The sequence below is a fragment of the Tamandua tetradactyla genome, chromosome 4 (assembly GCF_023851605.1).
Source record: "Tamandua tetradactyla isolate mTamTet1 chromosome 4, mTamTet1.pri, whole genome shotgun sequence".
In the NCBI taxonomy this organism is placed as follows: Eukaryota; Metazoa; Chordata; class Mammalia; order Pilosa; family Myrmecophagidae; genus Tamandua; species Tamandua tetradactyla.
This window is the reverse complement of record NC_135330.1, coordinates 58,692,633-58,706,025: the sequence shown is the minus strand read 5'-3', so window position 1 is coordinate 58,706,025 and position 13,393 is coordinate 58,692,633. Positions and strand designations below refer to the sequence as shown.

Genomic DNA, 13,393 nt, shown 5'->3' with positions numbered 1-13,393 from the left:
CGGGCTGGGTAGGGACTAGGTGCTGGTGATGTCGGTGTCCTTCTCAGGGGGCGGGACCCAGCCCCGTTTCTGAAAGGGAGGCAGGAAAAGAGGCTGGTTTGGAATCACAAAAGTCCCCTATCTTCAGCTCCGTAAAGAACTAAGGCTCATCTCCCCACTCTTCTTTCCAAAGACATGGGCAGTTTCTGGGATGAGGATGGGGTGAGTGATTTGACTACATGTGTTAGCCAAAAACTTAGAGCAGTTTGAGGAATGAAGATAGAAGCATACAACCAAGGAAAGGTATGCTGTGTGATTTCACATCCTCATACCCCCGTGATCAGAAACGGACTTAACCCAGGTCATTGGTAGGGGATCTGCAGACTCTTTTTGGATTGGGTTAGGCAATGGAAGAGAGGAGAGGGCCCCATGCTGTCGACTTGAGGCAGGGGGTAAAGAGTAGAGGAGTTTGTATGTGGCTCCCTCCAGGGCTAGGACAGAGCAGGAAAAAGGGGAAGATTTTCTTTTTTTATTGTAATTTATTTGATTATAGTTTCTTTGCCCACAGTTCAGGATCTAGAAAGCAAGGGCTAGGAGTCTAGCCACATGTGACCCAGGGTCAGGATGGAGGTACACCAATCCAACTGAGTGACAGGCACCTTCTATAAGTTTTCCCTGCCCAGATGTCCATGATGAGGTCTTATCACCACCTCCCTGGCACCTGTGCCTTTGTGGAAGGTCCTCCTGCCATCCCATCACTCCCCACTTCCTGTGCTTTCCTCCCCCATGCCATTCCGCCTATCAGCAGGGACTTCTTGAGAATCCTCAATGTGCCCAAGGCCAGCTGGAGGCTGCTGACATAGCTGATGGCCTGTGTGTATGAAGTCTTGTCTGCAGCCACACAGCCAGCTCCCCACTGCTTGTTCAGTGTCTTCTAGGAGCCAGGCACAGTAGGTGCCAAGGGATACAGCAGAGAGCAAAATGGACAAAATTTCCTGCCCTCATGAAATTTATATTCTAACACGAGGGACAGACAATAAACTAGATAAAAATGTTTGCTACCGAAAAGTGTTAGGGAGAACAAATAAAGCAGGGAGGGGAATATGAAATATCCAAGGACAAAGGCTGAATTTTCAAGAGGGTGATCAAAAAAAGGTTTCTCTTAGAAGGTGGCATTTGAGTACAGAGCAGAAGGAGAAGCGGGAACAATCTACATGGTTATCCGCAGGAACAGCTCTGCAGCCAAGGCCCCAGGGAAAGCGTCTCTGGTGTAGATGAGGGACGGCAAGGAGACCAGCGTGACCAGAGAGGGAAGGATGAAAGCGACCAGGACAGGGAGGTAAAGGAGGGGGTCAGAGAATGGAAGGCTTTGGGTTCCTACACTGGGTGGGATGGGAGCCTTTGGCAGGCTGGGAGCAGAGGCATGATGTAGCCTGACTGCCTTGTCGAAAGGGCCTCTGGCTGCTGGGCGGACAGCAGACTGCTGGGCTCATGGGTGGGAGCAGCTGCGATAATCCAGGTGGGAGATGGTGGTGCCTTGGACCTGGGCGGTGACTGCGGTGGTGGCAAGGAGTGGTCAGAGTCTGAGTATATTTGAAACCACGCGTATTTGCCGATAGATGAGATATGGGTATGTGGGAAAGAGATTGATCAGGAATATCCCCCAGAATTCTGGCCTGGACAACTCTAAGGTTAGAGTTGCCATCGATCAAGACAGGGAAGACTTCAAGAGGAGCTGGTTTTAGAAAAAGTTCAGGAGTCCCCTATTCTCCCTGGCCCTTCTTGGAGCCAAATGTACTCCTCTGGGAAGCCTTCCCCGACTTTCTCTGCTCAGTTCACTGCAGCCGCTTTAATAATTTCCTAATGTCCCTAGCCGTCACCCATCATTTGCTCACTTGTGTTCCCAAGGACCCATGTTCGGTTGCTTTACTGAACAGTTTTCTTACAGTGCTATCAGACTAGGCATTTCCTGAGGACAAGAATTGTCTCCTCTATCAAAATGGCTCTCCCAGGGGGCAGAGATTACAAGCTTTGTCTCAAATACCATCACAGTTCCATGCACACAGTGGGCTCTCAAGAATATTTGGTGAATGACGATTGATTACATGAATGAATGCGTGACTCGGAACAGATGTGTGGGGGATTGTAAACACCAGTGACCTCTCGCTACCCCGTGGCAAGAAATGGTGCAGCTGGTGTGCTGGAATGGCAGCCAGGCCTCCGGGATGGTGTCCCAGCAAAATCTTGTCCTTCTTCCCTACAGTCCTGGGCAAAGGGAGCCTAGCAGGCTCTCCCACTGCCTTTTTGAGGAAAGCTCAGGCTTCCCAGGGATATGACAGGTGAGGCCCACAGGTCCTGAGATGGCTGAGACCCCCTCTTACCCCCACATCTCTGCTCTGCTCAGAGGCCTGGGGAGTGTTTTGCCACGTGTCTGTGGCACAGGGACAAAAGTGAACAACATCTCCTCACATCTGAGGTTCCCTGGCACATACAGCAGTCCCAGCTAGGACTTCAGGCCCACCTTCCACCCCTACCCATAGAGAAGAAAAGAAAACAAAGGACACACTATTCCAACATGGATATTCCAGCTCACTCACACCTCTGGAGCCTCTTCCAGGAAGCACTCCTAGACTGATCCACTTGCTTTCCCAGCTTGCTGGGCCAGATGCTACTTTTGCTTTGCCAGGGCTTTGGTAGTTGAGACAATTCTGTGGACTCTGAGGGGTCCTGGCTTAGCCCTTCTTGTCCCAAGACATTCCCTGAGCTCAGGGCCTTGGCATATATCCACTGGGCCTCAAGGTCAGGTGTGGGGGTTCAAAAGAGGTTTGCTATCTGTCTGAAGTGCTGGGAAAAATGAGGCTCAGCAAACTGCAGCTGGTAGTAGTCAGGGGCCTAGGGCCTCCTTCTGCCCTCTGGCCCAACAGTCTCAGGGAGAGCTTCTTGGAGGGTGGAAATGCCGAGAAGTTCTAAGTTACGACTCACATTCTTTGGAGCTCACAGCTGGCTGGCTACATCTTCCCCTGAGACTCTACACCAGCAGGGCAGGGATAGAACAGGGATGAGCCTACCCAGAATGTGAAAGGCTTTGAGAAGGAAAACAAGTCATCTCTGGTTATACAAGGAACTAGGAATAGAGCCCAAAGCCTAGTGTTCTCAGTTGGTGGGCAGGGCTCTCCAAGGCTGGGAGGGGCTCCAATTCTACCTTCAGAGGCAGGGTGCTCTGGGTTGTGTAGTTTCCAATGAGGGACAGAGTAGGACCCGGGGCTGAAGGACTTCATGGAGGGCCTGCTCCAACCCTGGGAGAAGAGAGCAGGAGCCAGAGCCCAAGGACTGGCCCTTCCTTTGGCATGGGTTTCTTGGCTGGCATCAGGGCTGGGAAGTTCAGTGCTAAGGAGATTAAAATTAGGGCTGGGCTGCTGCTCTGTGTTCTATCGAGTGTCCTGACCTTTAGGCTAGAACATAAGAACTCTCTCCCTTGTGACCCCAATTCCTCTTGGTGGTGGTGGTGGTGGTAGGGGGGATGGCAGGGACAGGTTGGAGGTGTGTAGTGAAGCACTGGTTTTCTCCTTCCTCTGTTGGAGAAATGGAGTCCAGCCCCTCTAAGTATTGAGGCCCTTCTCCTTTTAAAGCCATGATCTCCAGAGAGTGGGTATCTCCGATTCAATGGCCTTGAAGGTCTTCCATGGGAGGACCATCCCCACCCACTGGACGGAGGCTGCTGGAGAGGCCAGTGCTGATCAATACTCAACACTCAAGACCTTCACTACTCTGGTTTCACCCACCTGGGGACCTTACTCTCCACTGCTCTCTTCCCTTCCCTCTGCTTCAGGCCTAATCCTACCCATGTACCTTTGCTTTGTCCTGCCCTGTCTTTCTCCTGGATTGCCTTCTCAGATGAATTCAAATCCTACTCAGCCTTCAAGGCCCAGCTGCAGAACCGCCTCCTCTAGGCAGCCTTTCTTGACCACCTTGGTCCGCACTGATCTTTACCTTTCCTGAACACCGACTGCAGTCAGTGGGGCGGGTAGTCATGTTCTGTCTTCTTACATACTAAGGAGATCCCTCTTCCCTCCAGCTAAATTGTAAGTCTCTCTGGATAGGAGCGATATTAAGGACTTATTGATGCTTGTCAAACTGAGGTCAGGAGATCTCTCAGTTACTGAGCAACTGCTATTTCTGGGGACCCTCTAAACACATCACATGCATTATTTCATAGAACTCATGAAGCAGGGACTATTATCTTCATTTTACGGAGAAATACACTTACCCAAAATCACATGGTAGGCTGCTGGGGAAGTCAGAATTTGAATACACTTTGTTGGTCTCCAACATCTCCCTGTAACATCATGTTACCATACAGCTTTTTCTAGGGTGAAGGGCTTGCTTAATAATTGTATGTGATCTCAAGAAGAGCAGACCCTCCATAGCAGGAAACTTTGAGGTGCCGGCAGGAAAAAGAAGGCTCGGTCCTAGAGGGGAGCGGGAGGAGAGCCCTGTCTCTCCTGCCTGTCCGAGCTCCCTGTGACCCAGATGCCATAGCATATGAGGTCAGCATGGGTCTAGGACTGTGGTCACATTCAGACTGGCCCACAGAACCTAGGAGTGGGGCCTGGGGTGGAGGGTGATAGCTCTCAGCAGAGCTGGTGGTCTCCAGCACCACCAGTCCCTTCACGGCTCATCCTCATGTCCTCTTTCTAGGGACCTGGTCACTTCCAGTGGACATGGAAATCCCAACAAGTCCAGGTACCCCTGGGGACCTCCCTATCCTCAAGTCTTAGGGGAACCTGGGCTTTCTTCTTGATCTGGTTTTGGCCTGAAGAGAATGCCCACATTCTTTTCATTTCAGCTGGTCATGTAAGAAATTAGGTGGGAGTGGAGGAGGTGTTGGAGGGTGGAGAATTTCTGCTTCCTCTGCTCATGGGCTCACAGCTAGGGAGTCTGCAGAGTACAGGCAGGAGGAAATACATAATCGAGTACTCTGTCTGAAATTGTACTCGTTAAAATCAGATCTCCCTGCTCTTCAGGCTAATAAAGAGCCCAGAATAAAAAGTCCAGATGTTTCCCACATGTGCTTGTCTAGTATGTTGTCATGGCAACTGTCCCATAACCATAGCTGGGGTGTCCATTGCACTGTGGGCCCCAGACGAGCTCTGCACCACCCAGGTACATCGCCCTCAGACCAGGACCAACCGAGATCAGTTGTTATGGCAACCACAAACACGTGAGGGTACCTCCGGGCGTGCGAAGCAGGGAGTGGAGTGTGTGCATGTGGCTGGACCTGAGTGCTGGATGGAGACATTAGATGGAGATACACATTTTGCAAGTGTGAGCAAGTATCCTATGGTATGGGCAAACTTAGAGTCAAACCTGAGTTGGCTGGGCAGAGTTGACTGTCTTAAGATCATTGAATCACAATGCTAAGAGGGACCTTGAAGATAATCTTACTCAGTGCCCTCCCTTAGGCAGAACAAATCGTTTGTAATAAATCCTATTACCCTACTGTGGGCCAGGCAAGCTCAACCATCATAAGAGGAAAAACAACGCCCAAACATGAGGTCAACCCAGGGACAACACTGACACCTCAGAGTGAAACTTCTCAATCTGTGTTCACTAGATTCAGGAGGTCCGTAAACCTTTCATCAAATTACAATCCAAGTTTTGTGAATATGTCCATTTGTCTGGGAAAGACATTTTGTAATGCCAATCAGATTCTTAAAAAGGTCCTCAACCCCAAGAAGTTAAGGATGACTGCATGAGAAAGTTGAAACATTTACCCACCTTAGCCAGGATCAGCTGGGGACAGCTGCTTTAAAGAAAACTGGCCTCATACTATCCTGGAAAAAAAAGACATTCCCATTTCATGAAATTCCCATTTCATGGCTGCATTCATTTTCTCAGCTGGCACCTCTGTGTTTTATTAGAGTTTTTGTTAGGTTTTTAAATGACGCATTAAACTTAACAGAAGAATGCCATGGATTCATATTTCAATGAATTTTAATAGAATAATCACTGGCAATTACTTGGCATATAAAAACTGTTCTAAAAAAAAAAAACTGTTCTGCAAATAGTAAGAATCTTCATTGCTGTGATGGGTGGGAATCTCAAAGCTTGTGATGAGAACTTTGTCTTTCACACTGCCTGCCTTTATCACAAGAAGCTCACCACCTCTGTACTCCTGCCTGCCACCATGGAAACCCAGATTCTTAGGTAGGAAGGATGCAGCGAGCAAATCGGGTCAGTTCCTGTCCTTGGCCTGTGAGCAAACATAGGGCTTCTCTCGTCCCACCACCGATGGGGCTGAGCTCTCCTCCTGCCTTGGAAGTTCTCCTGTCTACCTGACTGCCGTCATTCGCATGGCAGAACACGCTCATCTCCTTCTCCCGCCCGCTGCGGAAGGGGAATGATTTTCTTGGGAGAAGGATCAACTAACCATTCCTCTGCCCTCCCCTCCCCGCAGCTTCATCTGCCCTAGGATGGATCACCCATGCTAGCAGACCCTTCCTGTGTCCTGACCCTTTAATTATCCTCAGCTTCCTCGAAGCCAGGTCTCCCACAACCTGGGAGCCACACACAGGAAGGCAGGTGTTTGATTCCTTCCACCTCTTAAAGGACTCAGGGTAATTCTCAGCACTTAATCTCCATGGCTGTGCGACTGTGTCACCTCGCTTTCTTCAGCTGCGTCTCCCCGGATATCTTTCTGTTTAAGCCCTGCTGGGCAGCCTTATTGTGGGGGAAGTTTCTCAGTGGGGGACCCCAATCCTCTTACCACAGGGGTGCGGGATGCTGGTTTTCAGTTTCTATCCAGTTAATGGTACCAGAGGGAGGTACTAAAGCCTTGAACGTGACTGGCTTCAGAGATAGCACTCCTTGAGATGATGCCGCTTGGAGACTCTCCCTCTGCCTGGGTCTCCCCAGGCTTGGGGAAAAGCAGAGACCCTGTTTCAGAAGTGTTGAGGAGGGCTGGCTAAGCTTTGCTCAGGGGTTGGGGCAAAGATCCAACGCTTGAGATGAGCCTTCCCTGGGTTCACCATAGAAGTAGAGAGGGGCAGTGGTGGAAGTTTAGCAAAGAGTTCGGGTTCCTCTCTCATCCCTGGGTTGAAATGTTTAGCAGCCCCACACTGTCTGGATAGCCATCCCCAAAGCTGTACAGGATAGTCCAAGCTCAGAGATTCCTACTAACTAGGTCTCCTTCCAGGAGGTATCCTCATCCTCAGGACCTTATCATGGCCTGCAGACACCCAGAAAATAAACAAGGGGTAGGATTTCCTGGGAAGAACTGAAGCACTTCATCTCAGGTTGGAAAGCTGAATCTCCAAAACCTTGCCAAGAAGAAGCCGAATCCGGGACAGATGTGTGGCAGAGGGGGCAGTCCTCCAGAAAACCCACAGGGGGCAATCACCTCAGCATCTAAGACTCAGGGTGAAGGGGGTGGCTCCCAAACTGCTGTTGCTTGCAGTGCTTGAAGGTGGTTATGAGGCCAGAGCTCTGTCTTTGCTCTTTCGGGGTGGGAGACATATCCCAGGGCTGAGGCCATTCAGGGTCTGCCATGTAGATCATGTACAGCTGCACAAGCTCCAGACCACAACATAAGCCCCAGAAGGGCAGGGATCTTTGCCTGTGTTGTCCACTGATATATCCCGAGCCCCTAGACAGAGCCTGGTGCAAAGTGAGCACTTATTGAATATTTGGTGAGCAGATATAAATGCCCTCTGGAGATGGATGATGCAGAGGCCCTGGTTTGTCTGGGTGCAGTAGGAACCAGGGAGGTTAAGCCTTGCCAAACTCTTTGTATGGTTTCTTGTTTTGTTCAGATCCCTCCAGCAGGGTACTTTGTAAAGTGGCAGCAGTCTGGAAAGGGCCCGGGCCCAGGGTGACAGTGCAGGAAGGGCCGCGGGCTGCCCAGACTCTGCTACTCTTGACACTTCACTAAAATGGCTCTCATTGGGTCAGTTTCATTGCCACACCCAACCAAACAGCCATCGTGAAAAGTCACTCTGTCTTCCCCTCCACCCCTACTCCAACCCTTCCCTCTTCCAAAGAAATAGAATCCAGATTTATCCTGTTTCTATTTCAAATCCCTCCAGCAGGGTACCTCAGATGACCTCACTTCTCTGGACTCTCTTCGTGGCCCCTCCCAGAGCTAGGCTGTGCCGTGCCGTCTCCCTGCTGCCTTTCCTGGCCCTGGGGATCCCTGGATTGAGAAATCTTCTCCTCCAGTGTGGTCATGAAGTGGACGGCTAAGACTATAACCATTGCCAACAAGCTGCCTGGGTTCAGATCCTGGCTGGATCATCTTGGGCAAGGCACCAGACCCCCTGCACTAGGTCACGCTCCTCTTCAGAGGGGATGATGCTCCTCGTACCTCCCTCAAAAACAAGTAACACCAAACACACAGTAAGCAATTATGATGTGCCAGGCACTCTTCTAAGCACTTTACCTCTATGAGTGTATTTAATCTTCCTAAACCCCTGCGAGGAAGAGACGGTCATCATTTCTAATCTACAACCAAGGAAATGGAGGCATAGAGATGAAATAATTTTCCCAAAGCTGCACAGCTAGCAAGTGGCAATGCTGTTCTTTAAAGCAGGTAGTTAGGTTCCAACCCTCCTATAATTGGTAGAAGGATTAAAAGTACTTGTGACCATGCCTGGTTTGGAGAAGGCCTGCTCCCCAAGTGTCAGCTGCTGCTGTTGGTACTGATATTACCTCCCATCCCAGCTCCTGGAAATATGCTTGGTCCCAACCTGCAGCTCTGTTTATCCAGACAGAGCCTCGAGAGCCCTGCACTCACAAGCCTCCTTTGCCCACAGGGGCACAGACCCTGCTTGAGACCTGCAAACATGGCTAATACCATCAGTCCTGAACTCGTGCGTTGTTTTCTAGTCAATTGTCTGCATGTCCGCTCTCCACGGATGGCTCGGAGCTCAGGCTCATCTTAGTCCAGGAGTCCCCAGAGGGCAGGGAGCCTGGTGGTGTGAACACAGCATGAAATGACAGAGCTGTCAGTGACATCCTGGGGCCTACTCAGGTTGAGGGAGCCATCAGCAGGGCCTGCGGCCCACAGGCCTGGTTTTCTTCCCTCCCACTTGCCACTTGGCAGAAGTTAAGAGAGACTGAGCTGGGCTTGAACAGTATGTGATGGTCACAATGAGTGACGCAAGAAGAACGTGACCTTCTTTTTTTTTTTTTTTCCAGAGTGACAACTTTTTTATTTAAGCAGAACAGCATCCCACCACGTGGTAACCTTTCTTGAAACAAGAAAATGACAAGAACAACTGTTCAAGAAAACAGGGCCCTGCTACTTAAAGTACTCTTTTCTTCGACACAGAATTGCTCAGTCTCCGTAGAGACTGGCAAAAATTGCCAGTGCCGACTATATTTCAAGTCGTCACGGCAGGGTATTGGGAAAAGTTTTCAATTAGCAATAATCACGCCTCGGATAAACCTCACTGACTACGATACTGCCACTGCGCAATGCTAGAACATGACCTTCTAACAAGCTTGCGTTTCAATCCCAGCCTCCTAGCGACCTGTGTGTCCTCAGAGGAGTTATCTACCTAAACACAGAGTTATGATACCTCCCTTCATGGGATAAGGCAGACAGGGAAGACTTTACATAAACCACCCAGCGCCCTGCCCTACCCATAGTAGATGCTCAGTAAACGAATGGTGGCCATATTACCATTTGGTTATTTCTATATTTGGCAAGTCGGAAGGCAGTGGTCCTAGTTTCAAGTTACCTGCTAACCATGCAATCTTGAGCAAGTCATTTCTCCTCTCGGAGCCTCATCTCTTCCCATTTAAAATGAGGTCATGTGGGTGATCTATACCGTTCTTTAGAGCTTTGACTTCCTATAATCTCTGATTCCAAGTTAGCTCTAGTCCTGGGATACCTGGATTTGGTCTGAGACTCCCAGAAGAGCATGGTAGATTTGCACCATTGAGTTGGAGCCCACCCAAGGGCTCAGAAGAAACTCTTCTCCCAGAGAGGTCTGTTATTCCCACCTCCTGCTCTGGCTAAGAGCAGACCAGGCTTGCAAGTTTTCTTAGAGTGGGGACTCCCTGCTCCCAAATCCACAAGACATGAAAAACTCAGTAGTGGCTTAAAGGTGGAGTCAGGCTCAACAAAGGAGAAGAGGAAGAAAAGCAAAACAACCCAGCATGAGGCCAAAATTGACACGGCCTCTCCCACTCTCTACATAGCAACCCTCATGTGAGAAGCAGGGCGGGGAGGAGGCTCTGCTTGTTCCCCGGTAACACATGTTATGATGAGAAAAGATCCCTTCATTATGTGTCCACTTAGTACTCACTCAAACATGCCGCAAAGTGGAAGTAATTAAGGCATCTGTGTAAACCTCGGGACGACCTTTCCCAACCCTCCTGCACACGGCCTCACACATGTGGGCAGACGCAGTAACGGCCCTAGCTTCCCTTGGCTTTCCAAATTAAGATCTGATGGCAGCCCGTGTACTGCCTGGTGCTAACACTAACATAGGAGAGTGTTAGCAGACGGGACCACTGCAGGTCCACGCAGGCTAGGAAAGGTTAGGGCACATGTACAAACACCCATGGGCTGTGGTACCTCCATACTCGCCCAAGGCAAAGACAGAAGTTGGCAGCTGGTTGTGAATGTCCTGAGAGACATACAAAGGTCATCCCCAACACCCCTGTTTGGTGGCATGTCATCATGGGAAATTCCCTTCCTGTTATGGGAAGTTCACTCAGCCTAATTTGGACCCTATTTCAGGGTAAGTAAGAGAATAGTGCATGGCTGAGTAAGCTCTTCAGCCTTCTCCTGCTGCCTTCAAGGCCCCCATCCCCCCAGGTTCCAGAAAGGATCATGTCTGAAGGAGAGCAGAGAAGGACAGGTACTCTTCCCAGCTTGCAGAGCAAGAAACAGGTTCACCCCAGGGATGTAAATCTAACAATGTGAGACAGGACTCCCGGGATGAGCTGGAACCCAGCATCAAGGGATTGAGAAAGCCTTCCTGACCACAAGGGGGAAGAGAGAAATGAGACAAAATAAAGTTTCCTTGGCTGAGAGGTTTCAAAGAGAGTCGAGAGGTTATCCTGGAGGTTATTCTTATGCATTATATAGATATCCTTTTTCAGTTTATTGTGCATTGGAGTGGCTGGAGGGAAGTACCTGAAACTGTTGAACTGTTAAGCTATGTTCCAGTAGCCTGGATTCTTTTTTTTGGCAGGGGGATGGTGCATGGTCTGGGAATCGAACCTGGGTCTCCCACATGGAAGGCAGGCCTTCTAACCGCTGAACGACCTGTGCACCCCAGCCTTGATTCTTGAAGACGATTAAATAAAGATATAACTTTTACAATATGGCTGTGGAATTTTAAAAACCTTGTGTCTGATACTCCTCTTATCCAGGGTATGGACAGATGAATAAAAAATATGGATAAAAAATAAATAAATAATGGGGGGATAAAGGTTATAATAAATTTGGTAGATGGAAATACTAGTGGTCTATGAGAGGAAGGGGTAAGGATCATGGGAGATATGAGGGTGTTTTTTCCTTTTTATTTCTATTTCTGGAGTAACGCAAATGTTCCCAAAAAAAAGACCATGGTGATGAATACACAACCATGTGATGATATTGTGAGCCACTGATTATACCCCATGTATGGACTACATGCGTGTGAAGATATGTCAAGAAAAATATTTTTAAAAGAAAAGAAAGAAACAGTCTCACAACTGCTTACTTTGGATTCCTTACCCAATTTTCCCAAACACTGATCCCCAGGACTGTGCTAGCTGCTAGGGGATAATGAGTTCATGGATACGAAGGGGGGATATTTGAGCTTCAAAAAAGCAGACTTCTCCTCTGTCTTCTCCAGACTGATATAGAAATGGCATGATCAATAACTGTACTGGGTTCTGTGAATGATATAAAATAAATATATATAATAGTCTCCAAGGCACTTAATTCTCCTTTCACAAAATGAGATGATTAAGCCCAGTGCCCTCACCATGCTGTAAAGCCTAGTAAGAGAGACTCCTACAAGGTCAGTGGTTTCTAGGACACCAGTGAATTTGGAAGGCAAGGCTCACTGGAGGGAAGAAATAGTCTGTGAACTCCTTTAGGCATGGCAGTCATTCATATTTTACCCCAATATCAAGCACAGTGTTAGGCCCAAGACCCACCGATGGTTTAATGAATGAATGAATGAGTCATGCTATGACCCAAGTGAAGTTTGGGGGAATGAAGTATGCATGGAGCATAAAATGAAACCCTTCAATTGTCTCCTCTTTTCTATTTTCTTTAAGCTCAGAAGAATGACACAAAGCACAGACAAATCCCAAATCTCTCTCCCCTTCCCACCCGTCAAAGAGCTCAGTGCTACAGTTGGCGAAGATGAATTACCATGACAACAGGCTAGGGACTGCGAACCTTACTCCCCTTCCCCAGAAACCTTGAAAGAAGAGGGTGTGTCTTGCTGTCTGTGTGCAGCACACCTCCAAAAATTCACCTCTGTCCCACAGAGTACTCCAATTTGCAACCTATCTGACATTTTCCTATCTGGCTGACGAAGGTGGTCCTCCAGTTGACATGCTCTAGGGTTTCCTCTAAAACCAGTTTGCAGCAGACGTTAAAAGGGAAAGTCCTTTCACCAATTCATTGGATAGTAATTAGGAACAAGTGCCTGGTGAGGTGATCATTAGGCTCAAACCATGTGGTACACACATAAGGAAGCCATTACACTAACAAAACTGCAAATGTAAAAATAGAGCCCCACATAGTTTCCTGGTTACCACATTCTAATTCTGATGGTTTTTCACTGCCAGTGACATTTGGTTTCCTTCTGTCCCCTGCCATGTCCTGGTTCCCGTGTATATGCTTATCGTGGGAGGAAATGGTTTATTTTTTAAATGCCCAGTCTCTCCTCTGTAACCCCCATGCTCACCGCTGCCAAGGCTTGCCAAAGAAGAGTGGGTGGTGCTGCTCTGTTTGCAGGGCCACAGGGGTCCAAGGTCACCGCTGCAGACCAAGCCCTGAGAGGGTTCATACTTCCCTGGGTTCCGGGAAACTGAACAAAAGAACTGGTTCCATGCAGGGTAAAGTATCTTGTACCTCAGGTGTAGATCACAGTTATTTTTTTTTAATGTTGCAAGAAAATAATCATACATCCTCACACCCTGCTGAGAGTTAGACAGAGTTATATAATGCACTCACTCATTCACTTGTTATTCATTCATTCAGAGACACCTACTGAGCATGTACAATGGGCCAGCAACTGGATGAAGACACACCTGAGAACAAGGCAGCATCTCTGTTCTTAAGGAATAGTACTATTTTTGATTTTCAGGGGTCTTGGCAAATCTCATATTCTGGTTTCTGAAGCTCAGTTAACACTAAATGCATCAGGTGTTATGTTGTGAATTCAGGATACCACAGGAA

At 48.7% G+C, this 13,393-nt stretch overlaps 1 protein-coding gene and 1 non-coding gene across 8 annotated transcripts in view; both read right to left on the bottom strand.

Annotated features, from left to right (window-relative positions):
• The window catches only part of NAV1 (neuron navigator 1), a 277,062-nt gene that overhangs the window by 189,813 nt on the left and 73,856 nt on the right, over window positions 1-13,393 (bottom strand). The window lies entirely within an intron of this gene.
• Window positions 9,318-9,458, bottom strand: LOC143681751 (U4 spliceosomal RNA). The gene has a single exon (XR_013174815.1). It is a non-coding gene; the product is annotated as a U4 spliceosomal RNA (small nuclear RNA).